This window comes from Cyanistes caeruleus, chromosome 17, assembly GCF_971803275.1.
Source record: "Cyanistes caeruleus chromosome 17, bCyaCae1.hap1.1, whole genome shotgun sequence".
Lineage (NCBI taxonomy): Eukaryota > Metazoa > Chordata > Aves > Passeriformes > Paridae > Cyanistes > Cyanistes caeruleus.
The window spans coordinates 154,076-176,846 of record NC_141717.1 but is presented as its reverse complement, the minus strand read 5'-3'; the positions used below and the strand labels follow the sequence as shown (position 1 = coordinate 176,846).

Here is a 22,771-nt window from a genome sequence, read left to right as displayed (position 1 = left end):
CCAGATGCTCAGCAGGCAGTAGGATTGTGCCTGAATCTGGCTCTGGAAATGCCAGTGCCTCAACTGAGAGCTGTGGCAAGGATTTCCATTGCATGGAGAGGGGCCACAAGAGTCCTGCAAGAGTCTTTCAGCAGAGCAAACAGCAGCCTGGAGGGTGAGCAATGCTGCATCTGGACCACTGCATGCTCATCCTTCACCACAATGCAGAGCTGCCATGGATCACTTTTTCCATTTCTCCTGTTGGATATGTTTTGGACAAGTTGTTCTAGGTGGCTTTGGATGGTGATCCAAGTAGGAAGCAGCCATTCGCCTGCTGTGATATCCTTACAACTAGTCCTAACTTCTCATTGCCTTTGGTTTGATTGGGGGTGTTTTATCTGTTTGTTTGATTGGTTTCTTTGGGTTGGTTTCTTTGTGTTTTTCTCTCTTTTGCTTGGAGTTTCTTTTCCTTTTTTAGAAATGACTGGTGAAGTTGGCACAAGCAAACTCCAGAAAACGTAAAGCAGGCTTGACTTTCCAGAAATTGCTTTTGGCTGGCTTTAGCTGCATTCCCCAGGATCACGATCAGCAGTAGATATTTGCAGGTTTTGCTCTGCATCCTCAGCCTGCCCAGGTGTTGTTCAGTGTTTCAGCAGTGGAGAAGACGATGGATATTTTGCTAAACCTCCTTTCAAACAACAGAACTTGGGTTAGCACGACAGAAAAGAAGAAAAGAAAATCTTCGCCAGTTAGAACAGAGCCAGAGTCCCACCATTTCCCCCTCCACTTCTCTTTCTTTTCTACATTTAGAGGTAAAGCTTCCATCTCCAAAAGCTTCCATCTCTCACTTCCTGATGTAGCCATTTGCTACCCTTTAGCCTTGACTGCCACGCATCGGACTGCTGTCCGTGTGGGGCTGGGGATGCTCAGCCTGGAAAGAGAAGGGGGCTGGCGAGGCCTCCCTGCAGCTCTAGGAAAGATGGGCACAGGGAGGAGAAGCCTTTCAACTGCAGGAGTGAGCTTGAAGTTGGATCTAATGAAGCTGCTCTTTTCCACTCCGGCTGCTGGGCCACTGGCCCAGGCTGTGCACAGAGGCTGGGGATGCTCCATCCTTGGCAACATCCAAGGCCAGCTGGGAGCGGGGCTCTGAGCAACCTATTCTAGGGGAAGATCGCTCCGCTTGGAACAAGATGGTCTTTAGGGTCCCTTCCAAGCCCAAGCACCCAGGGATTCCATCATTCATTCTACGGTCTCCGTTGTCCACTTCAGCCTGGGCCTGAACTCCTGGCGGTGATGTCACAGTGCACGCTCCAGCTAGAACTTCCTGCATCCAGCAACGGCCACAACACAACCCTTGGCTCCTTGTGCCAGCACGCTCTTCATTCACCCTGCTCCAAGCCTACCCCTGTCACCTTGTTGCCACCTGCTCCCTGATTCCCCCAGCAGTCCCCAAAGCTCCCCATCGCTTGGATTTTGCTCTCCATCCCTGCAGGATGTCTGCATTTGTTCCAAAAGAGCTATGGTACTATTCCACGGAGGCGGACACCCCGCAGCTGCCTGGCTGGGCTGGAGCTCTGTGGGACAGGCTGGGAAATTTTGCTACCTCTGCAGGCTGGCACAGACGGAGAGGAGGAGACGGACGTCGATACACAGACTGATAGAGAAGAAGCCATGGAAGTGGACGGAGAGGATACTGGAGAGCAAGAGATGGATGTGGATATGTACGAGACAGAGGAAGAGATGGAGGTGGAAACGAAAGATTATGTTGAAGAGATGGATATTGATCTAAAAGACAAGGAGCAAGACATGGTCTTGGGATGAAGACCGATGCCAGCAGCAGAACAGGCAGGTGCTCCCCACAGGCAGAGTGGGGCCCCTGCTGCCAGCCTGGGGCCGGGCTGGGCACTTCCTGCTCAGGGACACGCTAGCCCATGCACTGGATTCTGCTGGCCATCCCTGGCCTGGCCTGGGCTTGCTGTGGGCCACACAAGCCCTGTTCCAGTGCCTGGGCCACAGCCCCCAGCCAGGCTCCCTTCTGGCAGCAGAGTCCCACTGGGCCAGTGTCCCAGCCCGGCAGCACATGGAACACCCTTCCGTGCCTGACTGCACTGACCGTGCTACTTGTTTTTCTTGCAGGACTTAGGGACATCACAGACACAGATGCCACCCTGCTGTACATACGTTTTACAGTTGTTGTGTTCAGGATAGAGGTTTTAGAGTTTGTTTAAGTTGTCTGTAAATACGTTTCATAGAGTTTTGTTAGATCTCTTCTCAGGTAAATAGGTTCTATAGTTTGTTGTTGTTGTTGTGGCTGTTGTTGTTGTTGTTACCAATATTCTTACAGTGTAAATATGTGGTGTAGTTCATTCTTGTTCCTTTTCTTCTACAGATAAACAGTCTTTGATTTTCACACCCCAGTTCTCTTTGCATTTTCTTCGGGCACATTTGCAAAGCTGTGGGTTGTTTCGGGAACAATGTTTGCAGGACTCTAAAAAGAGTATCACAACCGCTCTGCCACACTCTCAGCTGCTGCTGCTGCCCCAAAAAGCACTGGCTGGCTTTGCTCACACAATCACAGTTGTGGTGGCATTTCTACCACACCACAGGACAGCGATGTTTTCCCTCTTCTCCTGGAAATACCTACAGCACTTGTGGGTAGCAAGGCAAACATGAGCCTCTTTTAGTGGCCCTTGAAATTGGACATGTGAAATGAGGCACACAAAGCCACAGGCCAGCTGAACCTGGCATCTCTGAATGGGTCTTTACATTCTTCCCAGGAAGATGAATGGCAATCACTATTTTGGCAGGGAGGAAAGTGCATCAGCTAGCAATTTGCTGTAGAAAATGTGCTTTCTGCTCCTCTCACAGCCAAAACTCCAACCCATTTCTTGGAAGTCCTTCTTAGATAAGGACCGTGTTCAGCTGAGTGACAGTGAAGCCAAATGGCAATGCCGCAATCAATTGTCCTGTACACAATCTCCTTCATCCACGTGGAAGGTTACTCACGGGCACACAAGAGGACGGAAGAAACCCAAATGCATCGTTGGACATAATAAAGTCAGACGTGTTGAGGGATGAAGAAATCTTGCAGAGATATGGAAAGCTGCCCTGAAAACCCAGTTCGGGGAGAGCCTGAGCTCTTTTGTGCTTGTAGGCCTGAAGATGCTCAGCACCTTTCCCAGATGCTCAGCAGGCAGTAGGATTGTGCCTGAATCTGGCTCTGGAAATGCCAGTGCCTCAACTGAGAGCTGTGGCAAGGATTTCCATTGCATGGAGAGGGGCCACAAGAGTCCTGCAAGAGTCTTTCAGCAGAGCAAACAGCAGCCTGGAGGGTGGGCAATGCTGCATCTGGACCACTGCATGCTCATCCTTCACCACAATGCAGAGCTGCCATGGATCACTTTTTCCATTTGTCCTGTTGGATATGTTTTGGACAAGTTGTTCTAGGTGGCTTTGGATGGTGATCCAAGTAGGAAGCAGCCATTCGCCTGCTGTGATATCCTTACAACTAGTCCTAACTTCTCATTGCCTTTGGTTTGATTGGGGGTGTTTTATCTGTTTGTTTGATTGGTTTCTTTGGGTTGGTTTCTTTGTGTTTTTCTCTCTTTTGCTTGGAGTTTCTTTTCCTTTTTTAGAAATGACTGGTGAAGTTGGCACAAGCAAACTCCAGAAAACGTAAAGCAGGCTTGACTTTCCAGAAATTGCTTTTGGCTGGCTTTAGCTGCATTCCCCAGGATCACGATCAGCAGTAGATATTTGCAGGTTTTGCTCTGCATCCTCAGCCTGCCCAGGTGTTGTTCAGTGTTTCAGCAGTGGAGAAGACGATGGATATTTTGCTAAACCTCCTTTCAAACAACAGAACTTGGGTTAGCACGACAGAAAAGAAGAAAAGAAAATCTTCGCCAGTTAGAACAGAGCCAGAGTCCCACCATTTCCCCCTCCACTTCTCTTTCTTTTCTACATTTAGAGGTAAAGCTTCCATCTCCAAAAGCTTCCATCTCTCACTTCCTGATGTAGCCATTTGCTACCCTTTAGCCTTGACTGCCACGCATCGGACTGCTGTCCGTGTGGGGCTGGGGATGCTCAGCCTGGAAAGAGAAGGGGGCTGGCGAGGCCTCCCTGCAGCTCTAGGAAAGATGGGCACAGGGAGGAGAAGCCTTTCAACTGCAGGAGTGAGCTTGAAGTTGGATCTAATGAAGCTGCTCTTTTCCACTCCGGCTGCTGGGCCACTGGCCCAGGCTGTGCACAGAGGCTGGGGATGCTCCATCCTTGGCAACATCCAAGGCCAGCTGGGAGCGGGGCTCTGAGCAACCTATTCTAGGGGAAGATCGCTCCGCTTGGAACAAGATGGTCTTTAGGGTCCCTTCCAAGCCCAAGCACCCAGGGATTCCATCATTCATTCTACGGTCTCCGTTGTCCACTTCAGCCTGGGCCTGAACTCCTGGCGGTGATGTCACAGTGCACGCTCCAGCTAGAACTTCCAGCATCCAGCAACGGCCACAACACAACCCTTGGCTCCTTGTGCCAGCACGCTCTTCATTCACCCTGCTCCAAGCCTACCCCTGTCACCTTGTTGCCACCTGCTCCCTGATTCCCCCAGCAGTCCCCAAAGCTCCCCATCGCTTGGATTTTGCTCTCCATCCCTGCAGGATGTCTGCATTTGTTCCAAAAGAGCTATGGTACTATTCCACGGAGGCGGACACCCCGCAGCTGCCTGGCTGGGCTGGAGCTCTGTGGGACAGTGTGGGAAATTTTGCTACCTCTGCAGGCTGGCACAGACGGAGAGGAGGAGACGGACGTCGATACACAGACTGATAGAGAAGAAGCCATGGAAGTGGACGGAGAGGATACTGGAGAGGAAGAGATGGATGTGGATATGTACGAGACAGAGGAAGAGATGGAGGTGGAAACGAAAGATTATGTTGAAGAGATGGATATTGATCTAAAAGACAAGGAGGAAGACATGGTCTTGGGATGAAGACCGATGCCAGCAGCAGAACAGGCAGGTGCTCCCCACAGGCAGAATGGGGCCCCTGCTGCCAGCCTGGGGCCGGGCTGGGCACTTCCTGCTCAGGGACACGCTAGCCCATGCACTGGATTCTGCTGGCCATCCCTGGCCTGGCCTGGGCTTGCTGTGGGCCACACAAGCCCTGTTCCAGTGCCTGGGCCACAGCCCCCAGCCAGGCTCCCTTCTGGCAGCAGAGTCCCACTGGGCCAGTGTCCCAGCCCGGCAGCACATGGAACACCCTTCCGTGCCTGACTGCACTGACCGTGCTACTTGTTTTTCTTCCAGGACTTAGGGACATCACAGACACAGATGCCACCCTGCTGTACATACGTTTTACAGTTGTTGTGTTCAGGATAGAGGTTTTAGAGTTTGTTTAAGTTGTCTGTAAATACGTTTCATAGAGTTTTGTTAGATCTCTTCTCAGGTAAATAGGTTCTATAGTTTGTTGTTGTTGTTGTGGCTGTTGTTGTTGTTGTTACCAATATTCTTACAGTGTAAATATGTGGTGTAGTTCATTCTTGTTCCTTTTCTTCTACAGATAAACAGTCTTTGATTTTCACACCCCAGTTCTCTTTGCATTTTCTTCGGGCACATTTGCAAAGCTGTGGGTTGTTTCGGGAACAATGTTTGCAGGACTCTAAAAAGAGTATCACAACCGCTCTGCCACACTCTCAGCTGCTGCTGCTGCCCCAAAAAGCACTGGCTGGCTTTGCTCACACAATCACAGTTGTGGTGGCATTTCTACCACACCACAGGACAGCGATGTTTTCCCTCTTCTCCTGGAAATACCTACAGCACTTGTGGGTAGCAAGGCAAACATGAGCCTCTTTTAGTGGCCCTTGAAATTGGACATGTGAAATGAGGCACACAAAGCCACAGGCCAGCTGAACCTGGCATCTCTGAATGGGTCTTTACATTCTTCCCAGGAAGATGAATGGCAATCACTATTTTGGCAGGGAGGAAAGTGCATCAGCTAGCAATTTGCTGTAGAAAATGTGCTTTCTGCTCCTCTCACAGCCAAAACTCCAACCCATTTCTTGGAAGTCCTTCTTAGATAAGGACCGTGTTCAGCTGAGTGACAGTGAAGCCAAATGGCAATGCCGCAATCAATTGTCCTGTACACAATCTCCTTCATCCACGTGGAAGGTTACTCACGGGCACACAAGAGGACGGAAGAAACCCAAATGCATCGTTGGACATAATAAAGTCAGACGTGTTGAGGGATGAAGAAATCTTGCAGAGATATGGAAAGCTGCCCTGAAAACCCAGTTCGGGGAGAGCCTGAGCTCTTTTGTGCTTGTAGGCCTGAAGATGCTCAGCACCTTTCCCAGATGCTCAGCAGGCAGTAGGATTGTGCCTGAATCTGGCTCTGGAAATGCCAGTGCCTCAACTGAGAGCTGTGGCAAGGATTTCCATTGCATGGAGAGGGGCCACAAGAGTCCTGCAAGAGTCTTTCAGCAGAGCAAACAGCAGCCTGGAGGGTGGGCAATGCTGCATCTGGACCACTGCATGCTCATCCTTCACCACAATGCAGAGCTGCCATGGATCACTTTTTCCATTTGTCCTGTTGGATATGTTTTGGACAAGTTGTTCTAGGTGGCTTTGGATGGTGATCCAAGTAGGAAGCAGCCATTCGCCTGCTGTGATATCCTTACAACTAGTCCTAACTTCTCATTGCCTTTGGTTTGATTGGGGGTGTTTTATCTGTTTGTTTGATTGGTTTCTTTGGGTTGGTTTCTTTGTGTTTTTCTCTCTTTTGCTTGGAGTTTCTTTTCCTTTTTTAGAAATGACTGGTGAAGTTGGCACAAGCAAACTCCAGAAAACGTAAAGCAGGCTTGACTTTCCAGAAATTGCTTTTGGCTGGCTTTAGCTGCATTCCCCAGGATCACGATCAGCAGTAGATATTTGCAGGTTTTGCTCTGCATCCTCAGCCTGCCCAGGTGTTGTTCAGTGTTTCAGCAGTGGAGAAGACGATGGATATTTTGCTAAACCTCCTTTCAAACAACAGAACTTGGGTTAGCACGACAGAAAAGAAGAAAAGAAAATCTTCGCCAGTTAGAACAGAGCCAGAGTCCCACCATTTCCCCCTCCACTTCTCTTTCTTTTCTACATTTAGAGGTAAAGCTTCCATCTCCAAAAGCTTCCATCTCTCACTTCCTGATGTAGCCATTTGCTACCCTTTAGCCTTGACTGCCACGCATCGGACTGCTGTCCGTGTGGGGCTGGGGATGCTCAGCCTGGAAAGAGAAGGGGGCTGGCGAGGCCTCCCTGCAGCTCTAGGAAAGATGGGCACAGGGAGGAGAAGCCTTTCAACTGCAGGAGTGAGCTTGAAGTTGGATCTAATGAAGCTGCTCTTTTCCACTCCGGCTGCTGGGCCACTGGCCCAGGCTGTGCACAGAGGCTGGGGATGCTCCATCCTTGGCAACATCCAAGGCCAGCTGGGAGCGGGGCTCTGAGCAACCTATTCTAGGGGAAGATCGCTCCGCTTGGAACAAGATGGTCTTTAGGGTCCCTTCCAAGCCCAAGCACCCAGGGATTCCATCATTCATTCTACGGTCTCCGTTGTCCACTTCAGCCTGGGCCTGAACTCCTGGCGGTGATGTCACAGTGCACGCTCCAGCTAGAACTTCCAGCATCCAGCAACGGCCACAACACAACCCTTGGCTCCTTGTGCCAGCACGCTCTTCATTCACCCTGCTCCAAGCCTACCCCTGTCACCTTGTTGCCACCTGCTCCCTGATTCCCCCAGCAGTCCCCAAAGCTCCCCATCGCTTGGATTTTGCTCTCCATCCCTGCAGGATGTCTGCATTTGTTCCAAAAGAGGTATGGTACTATTCCACGGAGGCGGACACCCCGCAGCTGCCTGGCTGGGCTGGAGCTCTGTGGGACAGGCTGGGAAATTTTGCTACCTCTGCAGGCTGGCACAGACGGAGAGGAGGAGACGGACGTCGATACACAGACTGATAGAGAAGAAGCCATGGAAGTGGACGGAGAGGATACTGGAGAGGAAGAGATGGATGTGGATATGTACGAGACAGAGGAAGAGATGGAGGTGGAAACGAAAGATTATGTTGAAGAGATGGATATTGATCTAAAAGACAAGGAGGAAGACATGGTCTTGGGATGAAGACCGATGCCAGCAGCAGAACAGGCAGGTGCTCCCCACAGGCAGAATGGGGCCCCTGCTGCCAGCCTGGGGCCGGGCTGGGCACTTCCTGCTCAGGGACACGCTAGCCCATGCACTGGATTCTGCTGGCCATCCCTGGCCTGGCCTGGGCTTGCTGTGGGCCACACAAGCCCTGTTCCAGTGCCTGGGCCACAGCCCCCAGCCAGGCTCCCTTCTGGCAGCAGAGTCCCACTGGGCCAGTGTCCCAGCCCGGCAGCACATGGAACACCCTTCCGTGCCTGACTGCACTGACCGTGCTACTTGTTTTTCTTCCAGGACTTAGGGACATCACAGACACAGATGCCACCCTGCTGTACATACGTTTTACAGTTGTTGTGTTCAGGATAGAGGTTTTAGAGTTTGTTTAAGTTGTCTGTAAATACGTTTCATAGAGTTTTGTTAGATCTCTTCTCAGGTAAATAGGTTCTATAGTTTGTTGTTGTTGTTGTGGTTGTTGTTGTTGTTGTTACCAATATTCTTACAGTGTAAATATGTGGTGTAGTTCATTCTTGTTCCTTTTCTTCTACAGATAAACAGTCTTTGATTTTCACACCCCAGTTCTCTTTGCATTTTCTTCGGGCACATTTGCAAAGCTGTGGGTTGTTTCGGGAACAATGTTTGCAGGACTCTAAAAAGAGTATCACAACTGCTCTGCCACACTCTCAGCTGCTGCTGCTGCCCCAAAAAGCACTGGCTGGCTTTGCTCACACAATCACAGTTGTGGTGGCATTTCTACCACACCACAGGACAGCGATGTTTTCCCTCTTCTCCTGGAAATACCTACAGCACTTGTGGGTAGCAAGGCAAACATGAGCCTCTTTTAGTGGCCTTTGAAATTGGACATGTGAAATGAGGCACACAAAGCCACAGGCCAGCTGAACCTGGCATCTCTGAATGGGTCTTTACATTCTTCCCAGGAAGATGAATGGCAATCACTATTTTGGCAGGGAGGAAAGTGCATCAGCTAGCAATTTGCTGTAGAAAATGTGCTTTCTGCTCCTCTCACAGCCAAAACTCCTACCCATTTCTTGGAAGTCCTTCTTAGATAAGGACCGTGTTCAACTGAGTGACAGTGAAGCCAAATGGCAATGCCGCAATCAATTGTCCTGTACACAATCTCCTTCATCCACGTGGAAGGTTACTCACGGGCACACAAGAGGACGGAAGAAACCCAAATGCATCGTTGGACATAATAAAGTCAGACGTGTGGAGGGATGAAGAAATCTTGCAGAGATATGGAAAGCTGCCCTGAAAACCCAGTTCGGGGAGAGCCTGAGCTCTTTTGTGCTTCTAGGCCTGAAGATGCTCAGCACCTTTCCCAGATGCTCAGCAGGCAGTAGGATTGTGCCTGAATCTGGCTCTGGAAATGCCAGTGCCTCAACTGAGAGCTGTGGCAAGGATTTCCATTGCATGGAGAGGGGCCACAAGAGTCCTGCAAGAGTCTTTCAGCAGAGCAAACAGCAGCCTGGAGGGTGGGCAATGCTGCATCTGGACCACTGCATGCTCATCCTTCACCACAATGCAGAGCTGCCATGGATCACTTTTTCCATTTGTCCTGTTGGATATGTTTTGGACAAGTTGTTCTAGGTGGCTTTGGATGGTGATCCAAGTAGGAAGCAGCCATTCGCCTGCTGTGATATCCTTACAACTAGTCCTAACTTCTCATTGCCTTTGGTTTGATTGGGGGTGTTTTATCTGTTTGTTTGATTGGTTTCTTTGGGTTGGTTTCTTTGTGTTTTTCTCTCTTTTGCTTGGAGTTTCTTTTCCTTTTTTAGAAATGACTGGTGAAGTTGGCACAACCAAACTCCAGAAAACGTAAAGCAGGCTTGACTTTCCAGAAATTGCTTTTGGCTGGCTTTAGCTGCATTCCCCAGGATCACCATCAGCAGTAGATATTTGCAGGTTTTGCTCTGCATCCTCAGCCTGCCCAGGTGTTGTTCAGTGTTTCAGCAGTGGAGAAGACGATGGATATTTTGCTAAACCTCCTTTCAAACAACAAAACTTGGGTTAGCACGACAGAAAAGAAGAAAAGAAAATCTTCGCCAGTTAGAACAGAGCCAGAGTCCCACCATTTCCCCCTCCACTTCTCTTTCTTTTCTACATTTAGAGGTAAAGCTTCCATCTCCAAAAGCTTCCATCTCTCACTTCCTGATGTAGCCATTTGCTACCCTTTAGCCTTGACTGCCACGCATCGGACTGCTGTCCGTGTGGGGCTGGGGATGCTCAGCCTGGAAAGAGAAGGGGGCTGGCGAGGCCTCCCTGCAGCTCTAGGAAAGATGGGCACAGGGAGGAGAAGCCTTTCAACTGCAGGAGTGAGCTTGAAGTTGGATCTAATGAAGCTGCTCTTTTCCACTCCGGCTGCTGGGCCACTGGCCCAGGCTGTGCACAGAGGCTGGGGATGCTCCATCCTTGGCAACATCCAAGGCCAGCTGGGAGCGGGGCTCTGAGCAACCTATTCTAGGGGAAGATCGCTCCGCTTGGAACAAGACGGTCTTTAGGGTCCCTTCCAAGCCCAAGCACCCAGGGATTCCATCATTCATTCTACGGTCTCCGTTGTCCACTTCAGCCTGGGCCTGAACTCCTGGCGGTGATGTCACAGTGCACGCTCCAGCTAGAACTTCCAGCATCCAGCAACGGCCACAACACAACCCTTGGCTCCTTGTGCCAGCACGCTCTTCATTCACCCTGCTCCAAGCCTACCCCTGTCACCTTGTTGCCACCTGCTCCCTGATTCCCCCAGCAGTCCCCAAAGCTCCCCATCGCTTGGATTTTGCTCTCCATCCCTGCAGGATGTCTGCATTTGTTCCAAAAGAGGTATGGTACTATTCCACGGAGGCGGACACCCCGCAGCTGCCTGGCTGGGCTGGAGCTCTGTGGGACAGACTGGGAAATTTTGCTACCTCTGCAGGCTGGCACAGACGGAGAGGAGGAGAAGGACGTCGATACACAGACTGATAGAGAAGAAGCCATGGAAGTGGACGGAGAGGATACTGGAGAGCAAGAGATGGATGTGGATATGTACGAGACAGAGGAAGAGATGGAGGTGTAAACGAAAGATTATATTGAAGAGATGGATATTGATCTAAAAGACAAGGAGGAAGACATGGTCTTGGGATGAAGACCGATGCCAGCAGCAGAACAGGCAGGTGCTCCCCACAGGCAGAGTGGGGCCCCTGCTGCCAGCCTGGGGCCGGGCTGGGCACTTCCTGCTCAGGGGCACACTAGCCCATGCACTGGATTCTGCTGGCCATCCCTGGCCTGGCCTGGGCTTGCTGTGGGCCACACAAGCCCTGTTCCAGTGCCTGGGCCACAGCCCCCAGCCAGGCTCCCTTCTGGCAGCAGAGTCCCACTGGGCCAGTGTCCCAGCCCGGCAGCACATGGAACACCCTTCCGTGCCTGACTGCACTGACCGTGCTACTTGTTTTTCTTCCAGGACTTAGGGACATCACAGACACAGATGCCACCCTGCTGTACATACGTTTTACAGTTGTTGTGTTCAGGATAGAGGTTTTAGAGTTTGTTTAAGTTGTCTGTAAATACGTTTCATAGAGTTTTGTTAGATCTCTTCTCAGGTAAATAGGTTCTATAGTTTGTTGTTGTTGTTGTGGCTGTTGTTGTTGTTGTTACCAATATTCTTACAGTGTAAATATGTGGTGTAGTTCATTCTTGTTCCTTTTCTTCTACAGATAAACAGTCTTTGATTTTCACACCCCAGTTCTCTTTGCATTTTCTTCGGGCACATTTGCAAAGCTGTGGGTTGTTTCGGGAACAATGTTTGCAGGACTCTAAAAAGAGTATCACAACCGCTCTGCCACACTCTCAGCTGCTGCTGCTGCCCCAAAAAGCACTGGCTGGCTTTGCTCACACAATCACAGTTGTGGTGGCATTTCTACCACACCACAGGACAGCGATGTTTTCCCTCTTCTCCTGGAAATACCTACAGCACTTGTGGGTAGCAAGGCAAACATGAGCCTCTTTTAGTGGCCCTTGAAATTGGACATGTGAAATGAGGCACACAAAGCCACAGGCCAGCTGAACCTGGCATCTCTGAATGGGTCTTTACATTCTTCCCAGGAAGATGAATGGCAATCACTATTTTGGCAGGGAGGAAAGTGCATCAGCTAGCAATTTGCTGTAGAAAATGTGCTTTCTGCTCCTCTCACAGCCAAAACTCCTACCCATTTCTTGGAAGTCCTTCTTAGATAAGGACCGTGTTCAACTGAGTGACAGTGAAGCCAAATGGCAATGCCGCAATCAATTGTCCTGTACACAATCTCCTTCATCCACGTGGAAGGTTACTCACGGGCACACAAGAGGACGGAAGAAACCCAAATGCATCGTTGGACATAATAAAGTCAGACGTGTTGAGGGATGAAGAAATCTTGCAGAGATATGGAAAGCTGCCCTGAAAACCCAGTTCGGGGAGAGCCTGAGCTCTTTTGTGCTTCTAGGCCTGAAGATGCTCAGCAGCTTTCCCAGATGCTCAGCAGGCAGTAGGATTGTGCCTGAATCTGGCTCTGGAAATGCCAGTGCCTCAACTGAGAGCTGTGGCAAGGATTTCCATTGCATGGAGAGGGGCCACAAGAGTCCTGCAAGAGTCTTTCAGCAGAGCAAACAGCAGCCTGGAGGGTGGGCAATGCTGCATCTGGACCACTGCATGCTCATCCTTCACCACAATGCAGAGCTGCCATGGATCACTTTTTCCATTTGTCCTGTTGGATATGTTTTGGACAAGTTGTTCTAGGTGGCTTTGGATGGTGATCCAAGTAGGAAGCAGCCATTCGCCTGCTGTGATATCCTTACAACTAGTCCTAACTTCTCATTGCCTTTGGTTTGATTGGGGGTGTTTTATCTGTTTGTTTGATTGGTTTCTTTGGGTTGGTTTCTTTGTGTTTTTCTCTCTTTTGCTTGGAGTTTCTTTTCCTTTTTTAGAAATGACTGGTGAAGTTGGCACAAGCAAACTCCAGAAAACGTAAAGCAGGCTTGACTTTCCAGAAATTGCTTTTGGCTGGCTTTAGCTGCATTCCCCAGGATCACGATCAGCAGTAGATATTTGCAGGTTTTGCTCTGCATCCTCAGCCTGCCCAGGTGTTGTTCAGTGTTTCAGCAGTGGAGAAGACGATGGATATTTTGCTAAACCTCCTTTCAAACAACAGAACTTGGGTTAGCACGACAGAAAAGAAGAAAAGAAAATCTTCGCCAGTTAGAACAGAGCCAGAGTCCCACCATTTCCCCCTCCACTTCTCTTTCTTTTCTACATTTAGAGGTAAAGCTTCCATCTCCAAAAGCTTCCATCTCTCACTTCCTGATGTAGCCATTTGCTACCCTTTAGCCTTGACTGCCACGCATCGGACTGCTGTCCGTGTGGGGCTGGGGATGCTCAGCCTGGAAAGAGAAGGGGGCTGGCGAGGCCTCCCTGCAGCTCTAGGAAAGATGGGCACAGGGAGGAGAAGCCTTTCAACTGCAGGAGTGAGCTTGAAGTTGGATCTAATGAAGCTGCTCTTTTCCACTCCGGCTGCTGGGCCACTGGCCCAGGCTGTGCACAGAGGCTGGGGATGCTCCATCCTTGGCAACATCCAAGGCCAGCTGGGAGCGGGGCTCTGAGCAACCTATTCTAGGGGAAGATCGCTCCGCTTGGAACAAGATGGTCTTTAGGGTCCCTTCCAAGCCCAAGCACCCAGGGATTCCATCATTCATTCTACGGTCTCCGTTGTCCACTTCAGCCTGGGCCTGAACTCCTGGCGGTGATGTCACAGTGCACGCTCCAGCTAGAACTTCCAGCATCCAGCAACGGCCACAACACAACCCTTGGCTCCTTGTGCCAGCACGCTCTTCATTCACCCTGCTCCAAGCCTACCCCTGTCACCTTGTTGCCACCTGCTCCCTGATTCCCCCAGCAGTCCCCAAAGCTCCCCATCGCTTGGATTTTGCTCTCCATCCCTGCAGGATGTCTGCATTTGTTCCAAAAGAGGTATGGTACTATTCCACGGAGGCGGACACCCCGCAGCTGCCTGGCTGGGCTGGAGCTCTGTGGGACAGGCTGGGAAATTTTGCTACCTCTGCAGGCTGGCACAGACGGAGAGGAGGAGACGGACGTCGATACACAGACTGATAGAGAAGAAGCCATGGAAGTGGACGGAGAGGATACTGGAGAGCAAGAGATGGATGTGGATATGTACGAGACAGAGGAAGAGATGGAGGTGGAAACGAAAGATTATGTTGAAGAGATGGATATTGATCTAAAAGACAAGGAGGAAGACATGGTCTTGGGATGAAGACCGATGCCAGCAGCAGAACAGGCAGGTGCTCCCCACAGGCAGAATGGGGCCCCTGCTGCCAGCCTGGGGCCGGGCTGGGCACTTCCTGCTCAGGGACACGCTAGCCCATGCACTGGATTCTGCTGGCCATCCCTGGCCTGGCCTGGGCTTGCTGTGGGCCACACAAGCCCTGTTCCAGTGCCTGGGCCACAGCCCCCAGCCAGGCTCCCTTCTGGCAGCAGAGTCCCACTGGGCCAGTGTCCCAGCCCGGCAGCACATGGAACACCCTTCCGTGCCTGACTGCACTGACCGTGCTACTTGTTTTTCTTCCAGGACTTAGGGACATCACAGACACAGATGCCACCCTGCTGTACATACGTTTTACAGTTGTTGTGTTCAGGATAGAGGTTTTAGAGTTTGTTTAAGTTGTCTGTAAATACGTTTCATAGAGTTTTGTTAGATCTCTTCTCAGGTAAATAGGTTCTATAGTTTGTTGTTGTTGTTGTGGCTGTTGTTGTTGTTGTTACCAATATTCTTACAGTGTAAATATGTGGTGTAGTTCATTCTTGTTCCTTTTCTTCTACAGATAAACAGTCTTTGATTTTCACACCCCAGTTCTCTTTGCATTTTCTTCGGGCACATTTGCAAAGCTGTGGGTTGTTTCGGGAACAATGTTTGCAGGACTCTAAAAAGAGTATCACAACCGCTCTGCCACACTCTCAGCTGCTGCTGCTGCCCCAAAAAGCACTGGCTGGCTTTGCTCACACAATCACAGTTGTGGTGGCATTTCTACCACACCACAGGACAGCGATGTTTTCCCTCTTCTCCTGGAAATACCTACAGCACTTGTGGGTAGCAAGGCAAACATGAGCCTCTTTTAGTGGCCCTTGAAATTGGACATGTGAAATGAGGCACACAAAGCCACAGGCCAGCTGAACCTGGCATCTCTGAATGGGTCTTTACATTCTTCCCAGGAAGATGAATGGCAATCACTATTTTGGCAGGGAGGAAAGTGCATCAGCTAGCAATTTGCTGTAGAAAATGTGCTTTCTGCTCCTCTCACAGCCAAAACTCCAACCCATTTCTTGGAAGTCCTTCTTAGATAAGGACCGTGTTCAGCTGAGTGACAGTGAAGCCAAATGGCAATGCCGCAATCAATTGTCCTGTACACAATCTCCTTCATCCACGTGGAAGGTTACTCACGGGCACACAAGAGGACGGAAGAAACCCAAATGCATCGTTGGACATAATAAAGTCAGACGTGTTGAGGGATGAAGAAATCTTGCAGAGATATGGAAAGCTGCCCTGAAAACCCAGTTCGGGGAGAGCCTGAGCTCTTTTGTGCTTCTAGGCCTGAAGATGCTCAGCAGCTTTCCCAGATGCTCAGCAGGCAGTAGGATTGTGCCTGAATCTGGCTCTGGAAATGCCAGTGCCTCAACTGAGAGCTGTGGCAAGGATTTCCATTGCATGGAGAGGGGCCACAAGAGTCCTGCAAGAGTCTTTCAGCAGAGCAAACAGCAGCCTGGAGGGTGAGCAATGCTGCATCTGGACCACTGCATGCTCATCCTTCACCACAATGCAGAGCTGCCATGGATCACTTTTTCCATTTGTCCTGTTGGATATGTTTTGGACAAGTTGTTCTAGGTGGCTTTGGATGGTGATCCAAGTAGGAAGCAGCCATTCGCCTGCTGTGATATCCTTACAACTAGTCCTAACTTCTCATTGCCTTTGGTTTGATTGGGGGTGTTTTATCTGTTTGTTTGATTGGTTTCTTTGGGTTGGTTTCTTTGTGTTTTTCTCTCTTTTGCTTGGAGTTTCTTTTCCTTTTTTAGAAATGACTGGTGAAGTTGGCACAAGCAAACTCCAGAAAACGTAAAGCAGGCTTGACTTTCCAGAAATTGCTTTTGGCTGGCTTTAGCTGCATTCCCCAGGATCACGATCAGCAGTAGATATTTGCAGGTTTTGCTCTGCATCCTCAGCCTGCCCAGGTGTTGTTCAGTGTTTCAGCAGTGGAGAAGACGATGGATATTTTGCTAAACCTCCTTTCAAACAACAGAACTTGGGTTAGCACGACAGAAAAGAAGAAAAGAAAATCTTCGCCAGTTAGAACAGAGCCAGAGTCCCACCATTTCCCCCTCCACTTCTCTTTCTTTTCTACATTTAGAGGTAAAGCTTCCATCTCCAAAAGCTTCCATCTCTCACTTCCTGATGTAGCCATTTGCTACCCTTTAGCCTTGACTGCCACGCATCGGACTGCTGTCCGTGTGGGGCTGGGGATGCTCAGCCTGGAAAGAGAAGGGGGCTGGCGAGGCCTCCCTGCAGCTCTAGGAAAGATGGGCACAGGGAGGAGAAGCCTTTCAACTGCAGGAGTGAGCTTGAAGTTGGATCTAATGAAGCTGCTCTTTTCCACTCCGGCTGCTGGGCCACTGGCCCAGGCTGTGCACAGAGGCTGGGGATGCTCCATCCTTGGCAACATCCAAGGCCAGCTGGGAGCGGGGCTCTGAGCAACCTATTCTAGGGGAAGATCGCTCCGCTTGGAACAAGATGGTCTTTAGGGTCCCTTCCAAGCCCAAGCACCCAGGGATTCCATCATTCATTCTACGGTCTCCGTTGTCCACTTCAGCCTGGGCCTGAACTCCTGGCGGTGATGTCACAGTGCACGCTCCAGCTAGAACTTCCAGCATCCAGCAACGGCCACAACACAACCCTTGGCTCCTTGTGCCAGCACGCTCTTCATTCACCCTGCTCCAAGCCTACCCCTGTCACCTTGTTGCCACCTGCTCCCTGATTCCCCCAGCAGTCCCCAAAGCTCCCCATCGCTTGGATTTTGCTCTCCATCCCTGCAGGATGTCTGCATTTGTTCCAAAAGAGCTATGGTACTATTCCACGGAGGCGGACACCCCGCAGCTGCCTGGCTGGGCTGGAGCTCTGTGGGACAGGCTGGGAAATTTTGCTACCTCTGCAGGCTGGCACAGACGGAGAGGAGGAGACGGACGTCGATACACAGACTGATAGAGAAGAAGCCATGGAAGTGGACGGAGAGGATACTGGAGAGGAAGAGATGGATGTGGATATGTACGAGACAGAGGAAGAGATGGAGGTGGAAACGAAAGATTATGTTGAAGAGATGGATATTGATCTAAAAGACAAGGAGGAAGACATGGTCTTGGGATGAAGACCGATGCCAGCAGCAGAACAGGCAGGTGCTCCCCACAGGCAGAATGGGGCCCCTGCTGCCAGCCTGGGGCCGGGCTGGGCACTTCTTGCTCAGGGACACGCTAGCCCATGCACTGGATTCTGCTGGCCATCCCTGGCCTGGCCTGGGCTTGCTGTGGGCCACACAAGCCCTGTTCCAGTGCCTGGGCCACAGCCCCCAGCCAGGCTCCCTTCTGGCAGCAGAGTCCCACTGGGCCAGTGTCCCAGCCCGGCAGCACATGGAACACCCTTCCGTGCCTGACTGCACTGACCGTGCTACTTGTTTTTCTTCCAGGACTTAGGGACATCACAGACACAGATGCCACCCTGCTGTACATACGTTTTACAGTTGTTGTGTTCAGGATAGAGGTTTTAGAGTTTGTTTAAGTTGTCTGTAAATACGTTTCATAGAGTTTTGTTAGATCTCTTCTCAGGTAAATAGGTTCTATAGTTTGTTGTTGTTGTTGTGGCTGTTGTTGTTGTTGTTACCAATATTCTTACAGTGTAAATATGTGGTGTAGTTCATTCTTGTTCCTTTTCCTCTACAGATAAACAGTCTTTGATTTTCACACCCCAGTTCTCTTTGCATTTTCTTCGGGCACATTTGCAAAGCTGTGGGTTGTTTCGGGAACAATGTTTGCAGGACTCTAAAAAGAGTATCACAACCGCTCTGCCACACTCTCAGCTGCTGCTGCTGCCCCAAAAAGCACTGGCTGGCTTTGCTCACACAATCACAGTTGTGGTGGCATTTCTACCACACCACAGGACAGCGATGTTTTCCCTCTTCTCCTGGAAATACCTACAGCACTTGTGGGTAGCAAGGCAAACATGAGCCTCTTTTAGTGGCCCTTGAAATTGGACATGTGAAATGAGGCACACAAAGCCACAGGCCAGCTGAACCTGGCATCTCTGAATGGGTCTTTACATTCTTCCCAGGAAGATGAATGGCAATCACTATTTTGGCAGGGAGGAAAGTGCATCAGCTAGCAATTTGCTGTAGAAAATGTGCTTTCTGCTCCTCTCACAGCCAAAACTCCTACCCATTTCTTGGAAGTCCTTCTTAGATAAGGACCGTGTTCAACTGAGTGACAGTGAAGCCAAATGGCAATGCCGCAATCAATTGTCCTGTACACAATCTCCTTCATCCACGTGGAAGGTTACTCACGGGCACACAAGAGGACGGAAGAAACCCAAATGCATCGTTGGACATAATAAAGTCAGACGTGTTGAGGGATGAAGAAATCTTGCAGAGGTATGGAAAGCTGCCCTGAAAACCCAGTTCGGGGAGAGCCTGAGCTCTTTTGTGCTTCTAGGCCTGAAGATGCTCAGCAGCTTTCCCAGATGCTCAGCAGGCAGTAGGATTGTGCCTGAATCTGGCTCTGGAAATGCCAGTGCCTCAACTGAGAGCTGTGGCAAGGATTTCCATTGCATGGAGAGGGGCCACAAGAGTCCTGCAAGAGTCTTTCAGCAGAGCAAACAGCAGCCTGGAGGGTGAGCAATGCTGCATCTGGACCACTGCATGCTCATCCTTCACCACAATGCAGAGCTGCCATGGATCACTTTTTCCATTTCTCCTGTTGGATATGTTTTGGACAAGTTGTTCTAGGTGGCTTTGGATGGTGATCCAAGTAGGAAGCAGCCATTCGCCTGCTGTGATATCCTTACAACTAGTCCTAACTTCTCATTGCCTTTGGTTTGATTGGGGGTGTTTTATCTGTTTGTTTGATTGGTTTCTTTGGGTTGGTTTCTTTGTGTTTTTCTCTCTTTTGCTTGGAGTTTCTTTTCCTTTTTTAGAAATGACTGGTGAAGTTGGCACAACCAAACTCCAGAAAACGTAAAGCAGGCTTGACTTTCCAGAAATTGCTTTTGGCTGGCTTTAGCTGCATTCCCCAGGATCACGATCAGCAGTAGATATTTGCAGGTTTTGCTCTGCATCCTCAGCCTGCCCAGGTGTTGTTCAGTGTTTCAGCAGTGGAGAAGACGATGGATATTTTGCTAAACCTCCTTTCAAACAACAGAACTTGGGTTAGCACGACAGAAAAGAAGAAAAGAAAATCTTCGCCAGTTAGAACAGAGCCAGAGTCCCACCATTTCCCCCTCCACTTCTCTTTCTTTTCTACATTTAGAGGTAAAGCTTCCATCTCCAAAAGCTTCCATCTCTCACTTCCTGATGTAGCCATTTGCTACCCTTTAGCCTTGACTGCCACGCATCGGACTGCTGTCCGTGTGGGGCTGGGGATGCTCAGCCTGGAAAGAGAAGGGGGCTGGCGAGGCCTCCCTGCAGCTCTAGGAAAGATGGGCACAGGGAGGAGAAGCCTTTCAACTGCAGGAGTGAGCTTGAAGTTGGATCTAATGAAGCTGCTCTTTTCCACTCCGGCTGCTGGGCCACTGGCCCAGGCTGTGCACAGAGGCTGGGGATGCTCCATCCTTGGCAACATCCAAGGCCAGCTGGGAGCGGGGCTCTGAGCAACCTATTCTAGGGGAAGATCGCTCCGCTTGGAACAAGATGGTCTTTAGGGTCCCTTCCAAGCCCAAGCACCCAGGGATTCCATCATTCATTCTACGGTCTCCGTTGTCCACTTCAGCCTGGGCCTGAACTCCTGGCGGTGATGTCACAGTGCACGCTCCAGCTAGAACTTCCAGCATCCAGCAACGGCCACAACACAACCCTTGGCTCCTTGTGCCAGCACGCTCTTCATTCACCCTGCTCCAAGCCTACCCCTGTCACCTTGTTGCCACCTGCTCCCTGATTCCCCCAGCAGTCCCCAAAGCTCCCCATCGCTTGGATTTTGCTCTCCATCCCTGCAGGATGTCTGCATTTGTTCCAAAAGAGCTATGGTACTATTCCACGGAGGCGGACACCCCGCAGCTGCCTGGCTGGGCTGGAGCTCTGTGGGACAGTGTGGGAAATTTTGCTACCTCTGCAGGCTGGCACAGACGGAGAGGAGGAGACGGACGTCGATACACAGACTGATAGAGAAGAAGCCATGGAAGTGGACGGAGAGGATACTGGAGAGCAAGAGATGGATGTGGATATGTACGAGACAGAGGAAGAGATGGAGGTGGAAACGAAAGATTATGTTGAAGAGATGGATATTGATCTAAAAGACAAGGAGGAAGACATGGTCTTGGGATGAAGACCGATGCCAGCAGCAGAACAGGCAGGTGCTCCCCACAGGCAGAGTGGGGCCCCTGCTGCCAGCCTGGGGCCGGGCTGGGCACTTCCTGCTCAGGGACACGCTAGCCCATGCACTGGATTCTGCTGGCCATCCCTGGCCTGGCCTGGGCTTGCTGTGGGCCACACAAGCCCTGTTCCAGTGCCTGGGCCACAGCCCCCAGCCAGGCTCCCTTCTGGCAGCAGAGTCCCACTGGGCCAGTGTCCCAGCCCGGCAGCACATGGAACACCCTTCCGTGCCTGACTGCACTGACCGTGCTACTTGTTTTTCTTCCAGGACTTAGGGACATCACAGACACAGATGCCACCCTGCTGTACATACGTTTTACAGTTGTTGTGTTCAGGATAGAGGTTTTAGAGTTTGTTTAAGTTGTCTGTAAATACGTTTCATAGAGTTTTGTTAGATCTCTTCTCAGGTAAATAGGTTCTATAGTTTGTTGTTGTTGTTGTGGTTGTTGTTGTTGTTGTTACCAATATTCTTACAGTGTAAATATGTGGTGTAGTTCATTCTTGTTCCTTTTCTTCTACAGATAAACAGTCTTTGATTTTCACACCCCAGTTCTCTTTGCATTTTCTTCGGGCACATTTGCAAAGCTGTGGGTTGTTTCGGGAACAATGTTTGCAGGACTCTAAAAAGAGTATCACAACCGCTCTGCCACACTCTCAGCTGCTGCTGCTGCCCCAAAAAGCACTGGCTGGCTTTGCTCACACAATCACAGTTGTGGTGGCATTTCTACCACACCACAGGACAGCGATGTTTTCCCTCTTCTCCTGGAAATACCTACAGCACTTGTGGGTAGCAAGGCAAACATGAGCCTCTTTTAGTGGCCCTTGAAATTGGACATGTGAAATGAGGCACACAAAGCCACAGGCCAGCTGAACCTGGCATCTCTGAATGGGTCTTTACATTCTTCCCAGGAAGATGAATGGCAATCACTATTTTGGCAGGGAGGAAAGTGCATCAGCTAGCAATTTGCTGTAGAAAATGTGCTTTCTGCTCCTCTCACAGCCAAAACTCCTACCCATTTCTTGGAAGTCCTTCTTAGATAAGGACCGTGTTCAACTGAGTGACAGTGAAGCCAAATGGCAATGCCGCAATCAATTGTCCTGTACACAATCTCCTTCATCCACGTGGAAGGTTACTCACGGGCACACAAGAGGACGGAAGAAACCCAAATGCATCGTTGGACATAATAAAGTCAGACGTGTTGAGGGATGAAGAAATCTTGCAGAGATATGGAAAGCTGCCCTGAAAACCCAGTTCGGGGAGAGCCTAAGCTCTTTTGTGCTTCTAGGCCTGAAGATGCTCAGCACCTTTCCCAGATGCTCAGCAGGCAGTAGGATTGTGCCTGAATCTGGCTCTGGAAATGCCAGTGCCTCAACTGAGAGCTGTGGCAAGGATTTCCATTGCATGGAGAGGGGCCACAAGAGTCCTGCAAGAGTCTTTCAGCAGAGCAAACAGCAGCCTGGAGGGTGAGCAATGCTGCATCTGGACCACTGCATGCTCATCCTTCACCACAATGCAGAGCTGCCATGGATCACTTTTTCCATTTGTCCTGTTGGATATGTTTTGGAGAAGTTGTTCTAGGTGGCTTTGGATGGTGATCCAAGTAGGAAGCAGCCATTCGCCTGCTGTGATATCCTTACAACTAGTCCTAACTTCTCATTGCCTTTGGTTTGATTGGGGGTGTTTTATCTGTTTGTTTGATTGGTTTCTTTGGGTTGGTTTCTTTGTGTTTTTCTCTCTTTTGCTTGGAGTTTCTTTTCCTTTTTTAGAAATGACTGGTGAAGTTGGCACAAGCAAACTCCAGAAAACGTAAAGCAGGCTTGACTTTCCAGAAATTGCTTTTGGCTGGCTTTAGCTGCATTCCCCAGGATCACGATCAGCAGTAGATATTTGCAGGTTTTGCTCTGCATCCTCAGCCTGCCCAGGTGTTGTTCAGTGTTTCAGCAGTGGAGAAGACGATGGATATTTTGCTAAACCTCCTTTC

The 22,771-nt window shown here is 50.2% G+C and overlaps 1 long non-coding RNA gene across 1 annotated transcript; it reads left to right on the top strand.

The window, feature by feature from the left end:
* Positions 1-2,912: 2,912 nt before the first annotated feature.
* Positions 2,913-21,332, top strand: LOC147649972 (uncharacterized). Its single transcript, XR_015277244.1, has 7 exons — positions 2,913-4,658; positions 4,748-4,981; positions 5,273-7,810; positions 7,905-8,138; positions 8,430-10,967; positions 17,376-17,609; positions 21,058-21,332. It is a non-coding gene; the product is annotated as an uncharacterized LOC147649972 (long non-coding RNA).
* Positions 21,333-22,771: the final 1,439 nt, after the last annotated feature.